The sequence below is a fragment of the Sabethes cyaneus genome, chromosome 2 (assembly GCF_943734655.1).
Source record: "Sabethes cyaneus chromosome 2, idSabCyanKW18_F2, whole genome shotgun sequence".
NCBI classification, from domain to species: Eukaryota; Metazoa; Arthropoda; class Insecta; order Diptera; family Culicidae; genus Sabethes; species Sabethes cyaneus.
The window spans coordinates 154,786,005-154,801,182 of NC_071354.1; the positions used below are offsets into that span (position 1 = coordinate 154,786,005).

Here is a 15,178-nt window from a genome sequence, read left to right on the forward strand (position 1 = left end):
GATTGTATAAAAATAAATCCAATTTTTTAAACTCATATTGTTGTATGCTGTGTGGGGAGAAATGGACAGTTTTTTGGGGTGAAATGGTCCAGTTGATTTTAAACCATTTCTTCGGTCTCATTAATTCTAGATACCGTAAAAGTACAAAAAAGATGTGCATGTGATGTTAAAACAAGAATCCACCGAAAAGATCATTATAGACAATCAAGAATGGATTTTGAGTATTTGCAATCAATGACGTATGATCGCCAAAGGGAACATTCGCAACAAAAGTCAGGGATTTTAATAATCGGGTTTCGATGTGTTTGAGAACAAACTGAATGAAATAATTCTCTGGTCATTTTCCCTCATACTCAAATTCATATTGTAAATGGTGATTTTTGAGGCACTCGGGGCTAATCCCTTAATGTCCATGTTTATACAAAATGCAATGTCACATTCATTTTGTTATCGTAACTATTTTATCCTAATCGATATGTCGAACTGTCATTATATCTTCAGCTTTAGGTTTGACCACCCTCTCTGAGCCACCAGGAACTAATGCAGGAGCACTTGCATGTGGCAAATGTTGAATAAGACTTTAAATAAGATCTAGATTCATCGAAGTATGGTTTTGTTTACTTGCGAAAAAACTAAAGTGATATTAGTATAACTTATGAACTGGCTCTTCCACTCAGATAGATAGAATTGAGCTCGAAACACTATTACTAGTTAATATGTGTTCCTAAGTTATTTGCTATGAGCCTCAGTGTGGTATTTCGTTAGAAAAAACCGTTTTTTACACATTGTCCATTTCACCCCAATGGGTGTCCATATCACCCCAAACAAAATTTTTATACCAAAAAATCATTATTTTGATTTTAACCTATTTTAGCAAAACAAAGCTAGATACAATTGTTAAACTCCGCTGGTAAACAGAAAACAAGTAAAACTCAGTATATGATTCAACTTTTTTGAGTTTTGATGCATAAGTTTTGGGATAATAGGTGATTTGCTTAGGGTGTCCAAATTCCCCCAAATTACCCTACTTTTAGAACAGCGGTTCCCAACCTTTTTTCAGTTCGCGTACCCCCTGACGAATTTCCCTATACTACTCTGCAGCGAACTAAAGTTTTGGCGAACCCCTGGGGGTTCGCGAACCCCCATTTGGGAACCGCTGTTTTAGAAGGTAATTTTTTTTGTCGACAACTTTGCCGAAGACGCTATTTCGATCAAACAAATCGTTTTTCTAATATCAAATTATCAATTCATTGGTACCATTTTTGAATAAACCCTTTTGAGAAAGCTGGCGAAATTTAAAAAAATAACTGATGTTACAAAACAACATCTTGATCTTGATCATAAAGAGAACATCTATGCAAAGTTTCAGCTAAATCGAAAAAGACAAATTAAATTTGTTTCGCTTGACTTTTAGTGGAATCCCTCACCAGGACTTTGCTTTGCTATTTGGTTAAGTTATCAGAATTACGTGCATTTACAGTACAATTCATGACAATCAAATAAATGAAGATGATTTCATCATCGAAGGGCGTATTAAATGAAGGTTACAAACCTTCAATATTATTAAAACCTGAAAGAATAAGTATCATCTTGAAATTCCAATTTATTATAAAAAACATCCACAATATCCTTTGATTGACTGAAAATCTAAAATAAATTTATACCTAGTAGAAAATCATCTGGTTTATTTAGAATAAGGAAAACAAATTAATAGAACGGCCGTCGATTAACATAAACCGTCGTTCAAAACGATAGTATGAATCATGAATTACCTATGAAATTTATGTTTGTATCAAAGTATCCTGATACCACAAGCTGTTTAAAGTATACAAAATCAAGAATCTTTCTCATGCTAATTTTAAGTCACAAAAACAGATTTTTTTTTATATATATTTAGCAATAACGAATCAATATGTAAATATTATGCCAAATCTGAGTGTGTTGTGAATTTACGTCACTACTTCATCGCTAAAATTATGAGTATTCAAAGACAATTTGTTTCAGCAAACATTATCGAGCACCAATTGCTACAAATTTTCTGAACCAAAACCAAAAAAAAAACAATCACCACCGGCCATTTACCCGGCATTTGTCCTAAACAAACCCGGCTAGTGCATTATCAGTTTTTCGATTGCGTGGCAACTGTAGGTACCTATAGTTGGTACACTCGGCGCGCCGGTGCCGGTTCGAGAAGTTGAACAAAACAAGAGCATGCAAAAAAACTTTGCATAATAACACTACGACACAGAAGACGCCGATCAATGGCATTACCAAGCATGACCGAGTCTACACGTGACTATGACCAGCAGTTCGGGCCAGTCCAATCTATACACACACAGCCACACGTGCTTTCCTCGTTCTTTACCACCTATGCTCTCTGTTTACATATTTTTGTACGTATGATTTCGCTTGAGGCCTTACCTTTTGCTACATTTTGCTTGTGTACTGCTTGCATTGATGTTGGCTTATGCTAAGTCAAAGTATTTGTGCCTCATTCCTTTTTTGTTCACTATAACAAGTTTTACCTCTCTTCTGCAATGCTTTCACGTGCTTTCTTTTCCGAGTTACTCTTTACACAGCACGATCACAACTACATTCAGAAGCAGCGGAATTTTTTCCGCAAAATCAATTACTCTAGGAACCACCCCAGCCTAAAAGCAGAAGGTCAGCTCCTGATGCTCACCGAACTCAGCACGCAATTCTCGATCCGTTGACGAATGACAGGCAAAGATTCTCGATGAACGAGATTATTTTTAATCACCCACTCTAACCTCGCTATGCTCAAAAGTGAGATTTCAGCAGTTTAATCACCGCTTTTCCCGAACGCAAATGTTTCACTTCGCGCGAATCGGCGCAGCCGAAATTCGATTATCCAGCAATACGCCCAGCCAGCATGCACGACAGCACGACGTTCTTCTCGAACCACCGAACCTGGCCAAAGAATCTGAGAAACTCGTTCTTACTCCACTCCAAACGGTAACCGGTTCTAATGGGAAATTTTGCAAAGTGTGGTCTAGTTGCAGAAGCAACCACGGCAGTAGCGCAGTCAATTTAACTAACCGATCCGATCACGCTTCGCGTGGCGCAGAACTAAAAACGAGAAATGCTAAAAAACGTGCGTTCACCATCAATCACCCGAAGCAACAATACAAAATATGGTGTGAATGGCACAAGCCGCGGGAGCAGCCAGCCGTTTGCGAGAGAGCTAACTGGTCCGATGTATGAACTTCAAATGAGAGACCTAGCAAAGCAAGTGAGAACCGGTTAAAAAAGTGCATAGATGCACGCACATGTGCATTCATGAAAGGAAAAAAATAAAGAAACGCCTTTGCGTGTGACATTCAAGCCAATTTAAGCACACCATCAAAGTTCAACACGTCCCAGCGCGACGAAGGAGCGAACATATCGGACCAACTAAAACCAAGTTGACAAACTAACTCACTAGACAAGCAAAGAAAATAAAACAGATTTCGAGGATGGGAAAATTCGAAAAACATATGCACGCGACACGCGATCGCATAGCGCAAGCGGGTAGCTCGCTTCTGCCAGGGGCACGCTGCCTGATGCCTGAACTTCTTGCACGACGACGAGACGACGCAACATCATCTCCCATTCCATCAGCAGCCTAACGTGATACTACAGAGACCGGAAAAAAGTGTTCACGAAAAAACATGGTCTCTGTTGTTATAGGCTACAGTTACAGTGCGGTAGCACATTTGAACGTATTTTTTATGTTGTATCAAGCGGGAAAATATCGGAATTAGATATATAGTCTTTCTGGAAACAAAAACTACAACTTTAAAATTACTTGGACTTGGTGTGTAATTAACAGTTTTGAGTTTAGTAAGTACGATCCTTACAAGTTGTATTAAGCTTGCACAGTAAGCATGGTGCCATTTGCGTTTGCTGAATAGCTACAAACTCCCACTGCAACGAACCCGAACCCGAATGCCGCACCAGCTCCGGCTCTCCGCTCACAGTACGCGCCGGCACCGATTGTCCACTCACAGTGCTCGAAGATAAGCTGCCGTCAAACGTTGACTGTATCTGGTCCTCCTGGTGCCATCCTGCGGCTAACTTGTTCATTACCTGTTGCATTTCAGCTTCTGGATCCGTCAACGTCAAAATTATCGGCAAGAATGAGCTCTCTGCCTGAATGGTCATCTATTTATATGTTTCTGATCATGGAATACTTTGTGCTAAATTTGATAAACTAGGAATTAGAATCATATCTACGCAACCGGAAAATTGTTGTAAAGTTGGGCTTATCCTAGTCTAGCTGGTTTACTAACAATTCTGGAGTTCCTCAAGGCAGTATTTTGGGACCCTTACTGTTTTCGCTATTTATCAACGATATTACAAAACTATTACCACCCGGCACACGACTATTATATGCGGATGACACCAAGATTTATCAGCTTATTACTTCGTATGACGACTGCACTAGACTTCAAACGCTGATCAATTTGTTTTTTGACTGGTGCTGTCGCAACTACATGAGTTTAAGTATTGCGTAGTGTACTGCAATCAGCTTCCATCGTAAAAAACCGCCCTTAATGTGTGACTATCGTATTAATGGGATAGTGGTTCAACGCTGTGATGTGATCTCTGATTTCGGAGTTGTGCTGGACACACAACTAACATTGAGGCAACAATATTCAATGATCGTAAACAAAGCAAATCGACAACTTGGTTTAATCCTGAGAGTCGGTAAGGAGTACGAGGACCCTGTGACTCTGCGCATCCTCTATTGCTCTTTGGTGCGTTCAATTCTGGAGACAGCTTGTGCTGTGTGGGACCCGTATTACGACAACTGGGTAAAACGCATTAAGCGCGTGCAAAAACAATTTGTTCGTAGGATATGCCGAACACTACCTTGGAGAGACCCTGACAATATGCCACCATACGCTAATCTTTGCCTCATGCTTGGTATTACTACACTCGAACAACGACGAAAGGATATAATGGCTCAAACGGCTTACAAAGTTTTGACTGGTAGCTATGATTGTCCAACCATCCTCTCAATGCTACAAACTACAGTGCCCTCTGCGCCCACAGCGCCTTCAACGTTTGCTGCGGTTAAATACTCATCGCACATACTATGGTCAGCAGGAACCTATCCGTCGCCTTGCTTCATCTTACAACAGTGCTGCACACAACTTCAATTTTTGATTTTTCGTTATCTGTTGCCTGTAATATGAATTGTTTGTAGTGCATAAGTTATATCTATGTACTATTTATATCAAAAAGATGCTGGGTTTTTGTGCCGGCTTGAAAATTGTCATTCATGATTTTAAAGGTGGCTTTTCCCAGCCATATTCATCAAGACATTCCAGTCGGATGAATTTAATAAATAAATAACAACAACCTTAACAATAACAATCACGAATATCAACTTCCCCTTCCATCAGGACTTCTCCCTCCAAAATACAACACTGATGCATACAGGGCCCCCGCTAGGCAATTTGTCGCTCCACGCAAATTCTCAAAATGGCGCCCCCAGAACAAACGAAAAACAACCGATGTTGCTGTGTGCAGACATTCTACTACCTACACACTCGCAACACTACACACAGTCTCGTAGCGTCTTTCTGCATAACCACTCACGAGGCAAACAACTCAAGGGCACCCAGCTGCCCGTGAGGGCTAGGGGTACACTGGGACACATATTTTGCATTACTTTTTGTTTTCTTCTTCATCTAACACCCTCGATTCTACGCGCGGGTGTGAGTGCGAGTCCTCGTGAGTGATCGGTATCAGTTGCTCAGGTTGCAATAACGTGCGAGAGCGACGACGACACACTCGCAAAAGTTGTTGCAGTGCGTAAATAAGCATAGCGGGGGTCCAAAAGGAATGCTTATGCCGATGTATTTATTAAAAAGAGTACGCGTGTGTGAGAAAATTAGCCCACACAAGTGTGGGCTTCGCAACACATAAACGGTCACAGTCAACCGCCATTTCTTTTGAATAATTGTCGGTTTCTTGAGACCCATTATTAGAATGATAAACCTTTAAAAACGGAAAAGTTCGGTTCATATTTCCTGTTACTTCAGAAACTTTGTCATCATACCTTGCTACTTCATCGAAGATGAATCTGCGGATAGCAGATTCTGAAGAGATTCGTAGATCTGAGTGCTTTGATTGTTGTGTTTTGTTGCAAATAGATTTTCATCAGAAGGAGGTGAAGCGCAAACGGAAAGTGAAGAATGGCGTAGGCGTATGAACCATGAACTGCAGGTACAGAGGCTATAGGTTACAAGGGCGACAAAAGGCATTCAAAAACCGCTAAATTTTGAATCAAAACGGATAATACCATCACAAATAAAGGTAACTCCCCGTTATAATTCAAAATTTAGCGGCTTTTGAGGGCCTTGTCGGCTCTGTAACCTATAGTCTCTATAACTCTGTGGCACTACTTGGAATGATTCTCAAAGTACACTTGTCGAAAGTTGGGAGAGTACGATGGGTCGGTCACGTCGCAAGAATACCGGATGACCGTGCAGTGAATCTGCTCTCTTTTAGACCTTCATCGGCCTTAAGGGCCTCATAAAAAAGCAAAGCCTAGGTGCTACATTCCGTTATCGAAACTTGACCTTCTGTTTTTATACGATAGACTTCGCAGCCAGCTGTTAGAGTACAGGATAATTACAGGGCCAGTTGCTACGATCCTATTGACTCTAACAGCCTCTCTCAGCCGGGTTTCGAACATACGACGACTGGCTTATTAGGCCAGCGTCATACCTCGAAGCCAACTGGGAGGATAAGGGCCTCATACACGTATGCATATTAGGGATGGGAACTATCATAAAAAAATCGTTACTGATAGCTATCAGTAGTTTCAGTACGTTACTGATAACTATCAGTAAATATCAGTAATTTATCCATCAGTGCATTGAAGCGCAAAAATAAGAAACTGTAATATTATAGCTGCGTTATTCATTGTAAGTTTACTTTGTAATTTACCAGGCGGGCTTCATTGGGGGTCGCGCAGCTACGAAGCAGGTTTATGCCATCCGACAGATCTTGCAAAAATGTCGAATATACAACGTACCCACTCATCACATCTTTATTGATTTCAAAGCAACGTATGATACAGTTAATCGGAGACACACTCGAATCCATTCGAAACGCGTCGAGGGTTGAGACGAAGGTGACGGCTTATCCTGCATGCTGTTCAACATTACTCTTGAGGGGGTGATCCGATGAGCGGGTATTGATACGAAAGGCACGATTTTCACAAAGGGTAGCCAACTCCTAGAATTTGCAAATGACCTTGATATTATAGTCAGGAACCTTACAACGGTGGAGGCAATCCATCTCAGATTACAAGAGGAGTCTAATACATGAAAGAACGAGGCTCGAAGGAAACAAACGCGTGCTTCCCACGGACAGTAACTGTTGACGGCGACAAACTAGAAGTGGTTCATGTACATATTTCGAATCGCTGTTGAGTGTGGACAACAACCATAGTAAGGAGATCTAGCGGCGTATTCAAGGGGTAAATCAGGCCTACTTTGCCCTTCGCAAAACGCTACGATCAAGAAGCCGTGACGCTACTCACGAAGGACGTACGTGCCCTTGCCGTGTCCGCGCGGAAGGTACTGCGGACGATATTTGGTGGAGCATAAATTGAAAGCGGAGTGTGGCGGAGGGGTATGAATCACGAGCTACTTACACTGGTTGGAGCGATTGCCATTGTACATCTAGCAACAGTCGATAGGCTACGGTGGGCCAGACACGTCATAAGGATGCCGAACGACAGTGCGACGAAAATAGTTCTTTTCAACAATGCCACCGGCACAAGAAACGTGCAAGATGGCTCGACCAGGTCGGAAGGGATTTGCGACTTCTGAGGCAACTGGGAAATTGGCGACGAGTGGCCCAAGATCGAGTTGAATGGAGACGACTGCTTGAAACAGCACGAGCCGGGGCGGCTCTAAGCTGCTGACGACGACGACGACGACGACATATTGTATCATCCTCGTCTATCTTACGCAACTACCGACCAATGAGTTTAATCTAACTTATTTTTCTACCAGGAAGACGTAACTGTATCAGTAAACATCAATAACAGCAAAATCTTACTGATACTTAGTGATATTGTCGCTTACTGATAACTATCAGTAGGTAATGATAGTTTTCCCATCCCTAATGCATATGTGAGATGCTCAACGAGACCAGGACCCAATACAGCGGAGAGTAACTCTAGTTACTCCCTTAAATTTGACCATCTTGCGATGCATTAAAGATTTGTAGGCCGTATAATTATCTATCTTCAAAAAAATTTTCATCAATTTCTGAGATGGTGTTTTTTGGTAAATCTAATTTTAATTTTTAAAACGATTTTTTTTTTCAGTGTAGCAATTCATTTTAATTTTTTTCAGTATTTTTTATGCAAACTCAGAAAATTTCCTAAGAGTCACTCATAGATCATTTTTTTGTAGGTGCTATAATTTTCGAGTTAAATTTTTTATTTAAAAAAAGATAAAAAAAAATTAATCCCTTTCCAAAAGTTAGTCCAGACCAGTTTTAGAAAAACTAAGTATGCAAAATTGCTTATTTACATGAACTCTATACACACACAAAGTTTCATTGAATTCTGAGAGGGTGCTGCTAACTCCATAGACGAGTTCGCGTGAAATCCGTCTTTACTTACTTATGTGTCCATGTCCGCTGGTCCGGCAGAACAAAGGGATGAAATCAGAGATCTCCACTGCTGACCTCGTTCGAAGTCAACGAACCCTAGGAGAAGAGAGTCCTGGAATTCGTTGGTCTGCTCCAATATAATGCGGAGCGTTATGATATGGTCTACACATGATCGGCCGGCACGGAATCCAACTTGCTGCCGCCGGAGAGTATCGTCAATATTCTTCTGGAGCCGATTGAAGATTACCTTACAGAGTACTTTGAGAGTAATACAGAGCAACGTGATGCTAGTTACCGCATTCAGTTAGGTCTCCTGTTTTAAGTACTTTGACCAATATACCCTTCATCCAGTCCACCGGAAAAATTGCGGTTTATTATAGCATTTGGCGATACCGTATCGATACTCAAGGGCCGATAATTCGATATATTTCATCAATACTTACGACGCCGATATTATGCTAAATCGATGCTTTCATCGCGATACTGTTTTGATAAAGCGGGGGATATGCAGCTGAAAGAATATGGGTTTGAGAATAGGCAAAGAAATGTTCAAGAAAGCATTTTTTAGGGATTTTTTCTCGCGACATAATATGTGCTTATAAAACTTGAACAATAGTTTTGACACCTCTGTTTACGTCAATCTATTGCCACGAAGAAGAATTTGGTCAAGTTTCGACGAGCGCGGAATGAGTTGACCACGATCCTGAAGAGGCAAAAGTGGTAGAAGGAGTACAAAGATCGTGAAGAGAATTCTACAAAAATGGCCAAGAACTGCTAGCAACGACACTTCACTGGATAATTTCGAGGATTTGGGAGAAGGAGAAACTACCGGAGGAGTGGATGGAAGGTGTGGTTTACCCATCTACAAAAAAAGGCGATCGGCTAGGTTGCTGTAATTATTGCAGTATAACGCTGCTCAAAGCCAGCTAGTCAAACGCAAACAGCTATGACAGATAATGCAGGAGTACGGTTATTCGAACAAAGTAATGTGGCTGAAATAAAGCTACATTGCAGCGAGCGATCTGTTACGTGCTAGGTGTGTGTTTTGGAGGAACTCATTTTGCTCAACATGAATTTGATTAATTTTTATAAATCCCTTTTTTGTGTAGCATTTCCAAATCGCAAAATGCCGCCTTAAGTAGTATCGATAAAGCTAATATCGATACTTCACCAACGATATATCGAGGGTATCGAAGAAGCGGTGGATTTGATATCGATATTCAATTATCGATACTTTTGGGAATTTGCCCAATTTCCCATATATTGCTGAAAAGCTGATGCATCATCTGAGCTGACAAAGATGGGTCAGCTTTGGGTATCTTGGCTGAAACACAGTCCGTCCCTGGTGCACTACTGGATTTCATACCCTTGACGGCTGCTTCAATTTCAAACAGCGATGGCCCTGACATTTGAAACTCGAAAGAATTGTTCAAAATGTTCAGTCCATCGCTTAAGCTGTTCGGTAGTCAGTAGTATTTTTGTATTCATCCTGGCACCACTAAGGCGACGAAAAATATCGTATATCACCATTGGCGGTGGCGGTTTCTCCTTGTTCGGCTAGGGAGTTAGTCCAGGCTCTTTTTTCCCGCCTACAAGCTCGTTTAACAGCCCTCTCCAGTTCGGCGTATCGTTGACGGGCAGCTGTGTTAGTCGATCTGGTTCGCGCTCGCTCAATGCCGGCTTTCGCCTCTCTTCGCTCGTCGACCTTCCTCCAAGTTTCATCCGATATACACTCTCTCCGGCCGCTGCGCACTTTGCCGTGGGTTTCGTAACTGGTCGTGATGAAGGGGTTCTTGCTTGCTCTTCGACGGTTTCACCAGGTGGTAACTCCGAGGCTTGGGATCCAAGTTCTTCGACAAAAGCCCTTTTCACCTCAGGATTCTCCAATCGGTGGATGTCGTAACGGCACCCAACTTTCTCCTCCCGTCGTTGGACACGTGCGACCCGCGCATCTCAGCGATATATCGTTATAACAATGTTATAACAAGATGATGGTCAGATGCAATATCAGCGCTGCGTTTGTTGCCCACGTGACTTTAGGTACTGGTCTATGGGGAAAGAGCGATCCACCAATGACCATGTTGTTATTACCACAGAATTCTGTAAACAGCACCCCGTTCTCGCTCATCGCTCCTAGACCATGGCATCCCATGACGCGTTCAAGGTCTGCGTTGTTTGAGCCAATCTTCGCATTGCAGTCGTCCAAAGGGATTTGGTAGCCCCCCATCGGGATTTTCTCAACCGAGCTGTTCAGGTGGCTGTAGGAACTCTCTTTCTCCTGCAAGTCGGCAGCATCTACTGTCGCATAGCACTGGATTGCTGCAACCCGTGTTCTGAATCTGGCAACGATTCTTTTTTCGTTTATTGCTTCCCACTTCATCAGGGCCGCATGTTCCCCTGGGCCCAATAAGAATCCAACTACTCTTTCTCGAGCAGCATTTTCACCTCGTATGTCAGCGTAGAGCAAGACTTGACCGGATGATGTCTTGTGTTCGCCAGTATCCGGCCAGCGGACCTCGCTCAGCCCCAGGATTTCAAGCTTCAGGCGGCCAGCTTCCTTTGCAAGTTGAGCCAGCTTGCCCTACTGGGCAAGGGTCAGTATATTCCATGTTCCGATTCGTGTCCGTGTTTCCATGCTAAAGGTCGTTGCCAATAATCCAGATAGATGACTGTGCGGCAGGTTGAGAAATTCAAATTCTTGCAAGTTGATAATTTTTTACATGTTTTACTCATTTTCAAAATACGTGGACGGGGGTTCATTTCCACTAAGTGATGGCATCTATTTTTTGATTCATCAAACTCAACTCGTTCCCTACAGTATTGAAGTTGAATGAAATGAATATGCCAAAAGTTTACTAATGCGGAATATTTTATTGTCTACAAGTTTGAAAGGTCTATAGACACTCCTTGAGGTAGATCTGCCCGTTTTCAGTCCCGGTAGTCACGAACGGCGCACTCCGTTTGCCACATGAGCAGATCGCTTGCTAAATCATGTATTTCTTGGCAACTTTGAAAGTTTCTGCTTCCTCATTTTTTCTCCGGAGCACTAAACTTGTGCTGAGTTTCATCCATGATAAGATGAGGTTTCGTCAGAATTTGGGTATACATGTCCGTGACTTTCCCACCTTATTTTGCCGTTCGTCACGATTTGGAGCCTTCTGCGCTTTGTACGTATGCAGTCCCTCTCGTTACTTGGCTCTCTGAACGAAAGATTTGGGCAGATTCAACTTTTTTTCCACATCCCTGACCAAAACATTGCGATTCTCCTTAAACGCTTCCACGACACGCTTGTGATCCTGATCATTTGCCATTCTGGCCACATTTCTCCTTCCGTTTGATGCTCAGAGTTTCGCAGTAACGCTTAACCACACGACTCACAGTTGAGTGCACGATTTCGAGTTTTTTTCCGATGCCCCGATAAGTTAGTTGAGGATTTTCCAGGTGCTTGCGCAAAATCAATTCGCGACGTTCCTTTTCGGATGACGCCATTTTTACTAATTTTCGAAAATTTTACAGCGATAAAAATACAGTGTAAATAATACACTCTAAACTACTTCTACCCAAACGATCAAGAGAAAATACCCAGTGGGTAATTTTGTACAGCGTTTCTTCCGAGGTGCAATTTGATGTGGGACACCCTTTATATCATTCGAAGCCTGAGAAATGAAAACAAACAAATAGGTACTTTTAGTGTATCGCAAGTAAAATAACCGGAATTTTTAAAATTGCGCTATGAGAGAAATAGAACTTCGCACAAAAACATATCTTACTTCACATGCCCTATCTTCTGTGTTACCGTCAGACAATGTGGAATACGTACTCCATTCAAGTACTTTACTTCAAATTTAATATACTATACTATAGTATAGTATAGTACTATTCATGTTCAAAGAAACACTGCTAAATGATCTTTCCGGAGTCCCTACAAGCATTGCTGAGAGTTCCGCTTTATAATTGTTAAAGTATAGACTTGCTGTAGTCACTCAATTTCACCCAATCTAACGGTAAACTAAATGTTCCCACGCACAATGTCGTACTCTTACCGGACCTGCGAGATCGGATGTGTAGATTATTGCAATTTCTATGCGCTCAAGTGTAAATTGTATCGGCATTACAACACCGACCGGTGACTCGGCAGGGCGCAAGCAACAAGCATCTGGTTCAGCCACAATTATCATCTCGCTCACTAATGGTCCCGCGCGCCGTCAACTAATTGGCGGGAAAATAGGTGTTAATTAGTCTCGGTCAAGCTTCACCGGCCGATCGATGATGTGACACATCACTGCGTTTACCCTACTACTAGTTGTAGAGTAAGTAATTGGTCTACTAAAACAATCATTGAAGATGAGAAATAAAATGCGATGCAGGGTGTGTCGCATAGGTGTAGGTACAACTGATTAGTAGCTTTTGATTACTATCTGTATAGATTATATATCTATTTTACAATTGTTATTTCAGCTTTAAAGCAATATATACACTCTCGAACAATAAGAATTATAGTTGAATTCTTGGAGCATTTTTTATAACATGTTTGCATTGTTTATGTTAGCAAACAAATTTCCAACCGTGAGTAAAGAAGTAAATATTTCTTTTTTTCAGTTCAACATCCTAGTGAGAGCCTTAGAACTATTTTTTATAACTGTTAATTCTAAACTTGTGGTGTAATTCTTTATACCGTGAACGCGGGTAATTCCAATCAGCTCCTAATTCCGATCACTCAACTAAAGTAGTCGATTTTTAGAAGATGGATTAAAAAACCATAGTTTATGGGAATCCTCATGATCAAAGCTTGTCAATGAGCTATAACTTTTATTTCCATCTTTTAAAAATCGGTTACTTTAGTTGAGTGATCGGAATTAGGAACTGATGGGAATTACCTGCGTTCACGGTATTAGAGTTTTTCTCAGAAGAGACTGAAATGCTAGTTATACGACAATGACTATTACGATACTAGGTATATGATTATGCAATATTGAATTGAACTTAAAAGGGTGTTACCTCCAACTTCATCTGATTTAAGTTCACGGCGGACTTTGTTGTTTGTTTCTCAGATACAAAATAAGATTTATTATGCGGTTTTATTCTTCAAGTGTAATTACCTTGCAGAATTCTGCTGTAAAATAAGGACAACTGAACTAAAAGTCGTTTTAATAGTTTCAAACCAAGTTAGGTGAAATAATTCGGCACTGGAAGTAAGAAGAACCTTCGGTGTCATCAGTAAAATGAGTACAACTTCGAAGAGTTGTTGTTTTTTGTTAATAGTTTACGTTATTTATTTGTTTATTACAGTCAAAACTTGTCAGAAGTAGCGCCCGATGATTACTTTTCTGGTAGCGTGCAGTTTTGCGCTTCCCAAAGAAGAAATGAATAGACCCAATATATGATACAAAACATCGCCATTTAACGCTCGTTATTACGTACTAGTGAGTGTGTGTGTTTTTTTTTCTTCATAAGTTATGCCTACGACTATTCCTACTAAATATTAATGTATTATTAACAAAATCAACAGCATTAACTGATTAGCAGTATATGGATAAAGATACTGTTGTTACTCTAGCGTTATCGGATTTTGCTTTGTTTCGGAAAAAATAATCGACCTACTCTAGTTATGTGCTGTGAAATTCTATCTTGCAGTAGGAAAATATGTAGGTCACAATGCTAGCTGTCTCGCCAGCCAGCAGCAGCGTGAGAATGGATAGATCGGTAACGTAAAGCATGAGTTCGGTAGGAAAAAAGCGTTGATTAAATTAAGGTTCTTTCCACTTTCAAAAAGAGTATGATAAAGGAATTTTCAGCATGCAAAATTAACATACTTTAACTTTGCATCAATTCTGGTCCAAACGAGTTCGTACTGTCGATACTGTTAAGATTCGCAAAAGGTGCTCTAGCCTCCAGTACAGGATAACAAGCGGTGGCTGGAAAATACACCGAATAATAATAAAAATATTAATAAAATAATCTAGATTGTGGGATTCTTTGAGGAAACTTTTAATAAACTCGTGAATATTATATATAAGCATTTGCAGTGCAAAAGTCGATATAAATGAACTAAAATAAAGATTTCCAATTCATATCTCTATTAGACAACACTTTAGAGTGTTCGATTAAATTCGAAAAATTATGATGCCTCGCGAAATTTCTTAATTTAACTCAACGACCAGAACAAATTCTATAAAAATAGCATTTAAATAACCAAGCAAATTTGGTTGCCTTGGTGACAGTTGGCGTAGAAACTGTCTTTGGTTATAATAAAAGACAGTAAATAATTGATCCTTTATCATGATATGGATTCGAAAAAAAGGTAAACGACTGCTAAAAGCCACTACAATTTACAGTAGAAATATTACCGTTATTTTTGTAACATGTTTTAGATAATTTTGATACTGCCTCGTTGAAATATTTTCCATAATGTATTAATAAGCTGAATGAATTAGCAAAAAATGCCAAGGAAATTAAAATCGTGTAACAAATAATAAGAACTTCAAACAGGTAATTAAGCTTTTAGCTTTTAAACAGAGGTAAAAACGTTCCA

The 15,178-nt window shown here is 40.6% G+C and overlaps 1 protein-coding gene across 1 annotated transcript in view; it reads right to left on the minus strand.

Annotated features, from left to right (window-relative positions):
- The window catches only part of LOC128738222 (band 3 anion transport protein), a 167,245-nt gene extending 164,117 nt beyond the window's left edge, over positions 1–3,128 (minus strand). The window contains exon 1 of the mRNA XM_053833202.1: positions 2,422–3,128. The gene's annotated coding sequence lies outside the window, so the exon portion shown is untranslated. The remainder of the gene's footprint in view (positions 1–2,421) is intronic.
- Between the last annotated feature and the right edge of the window lie 12,050 nt (positions 3,129–15,178).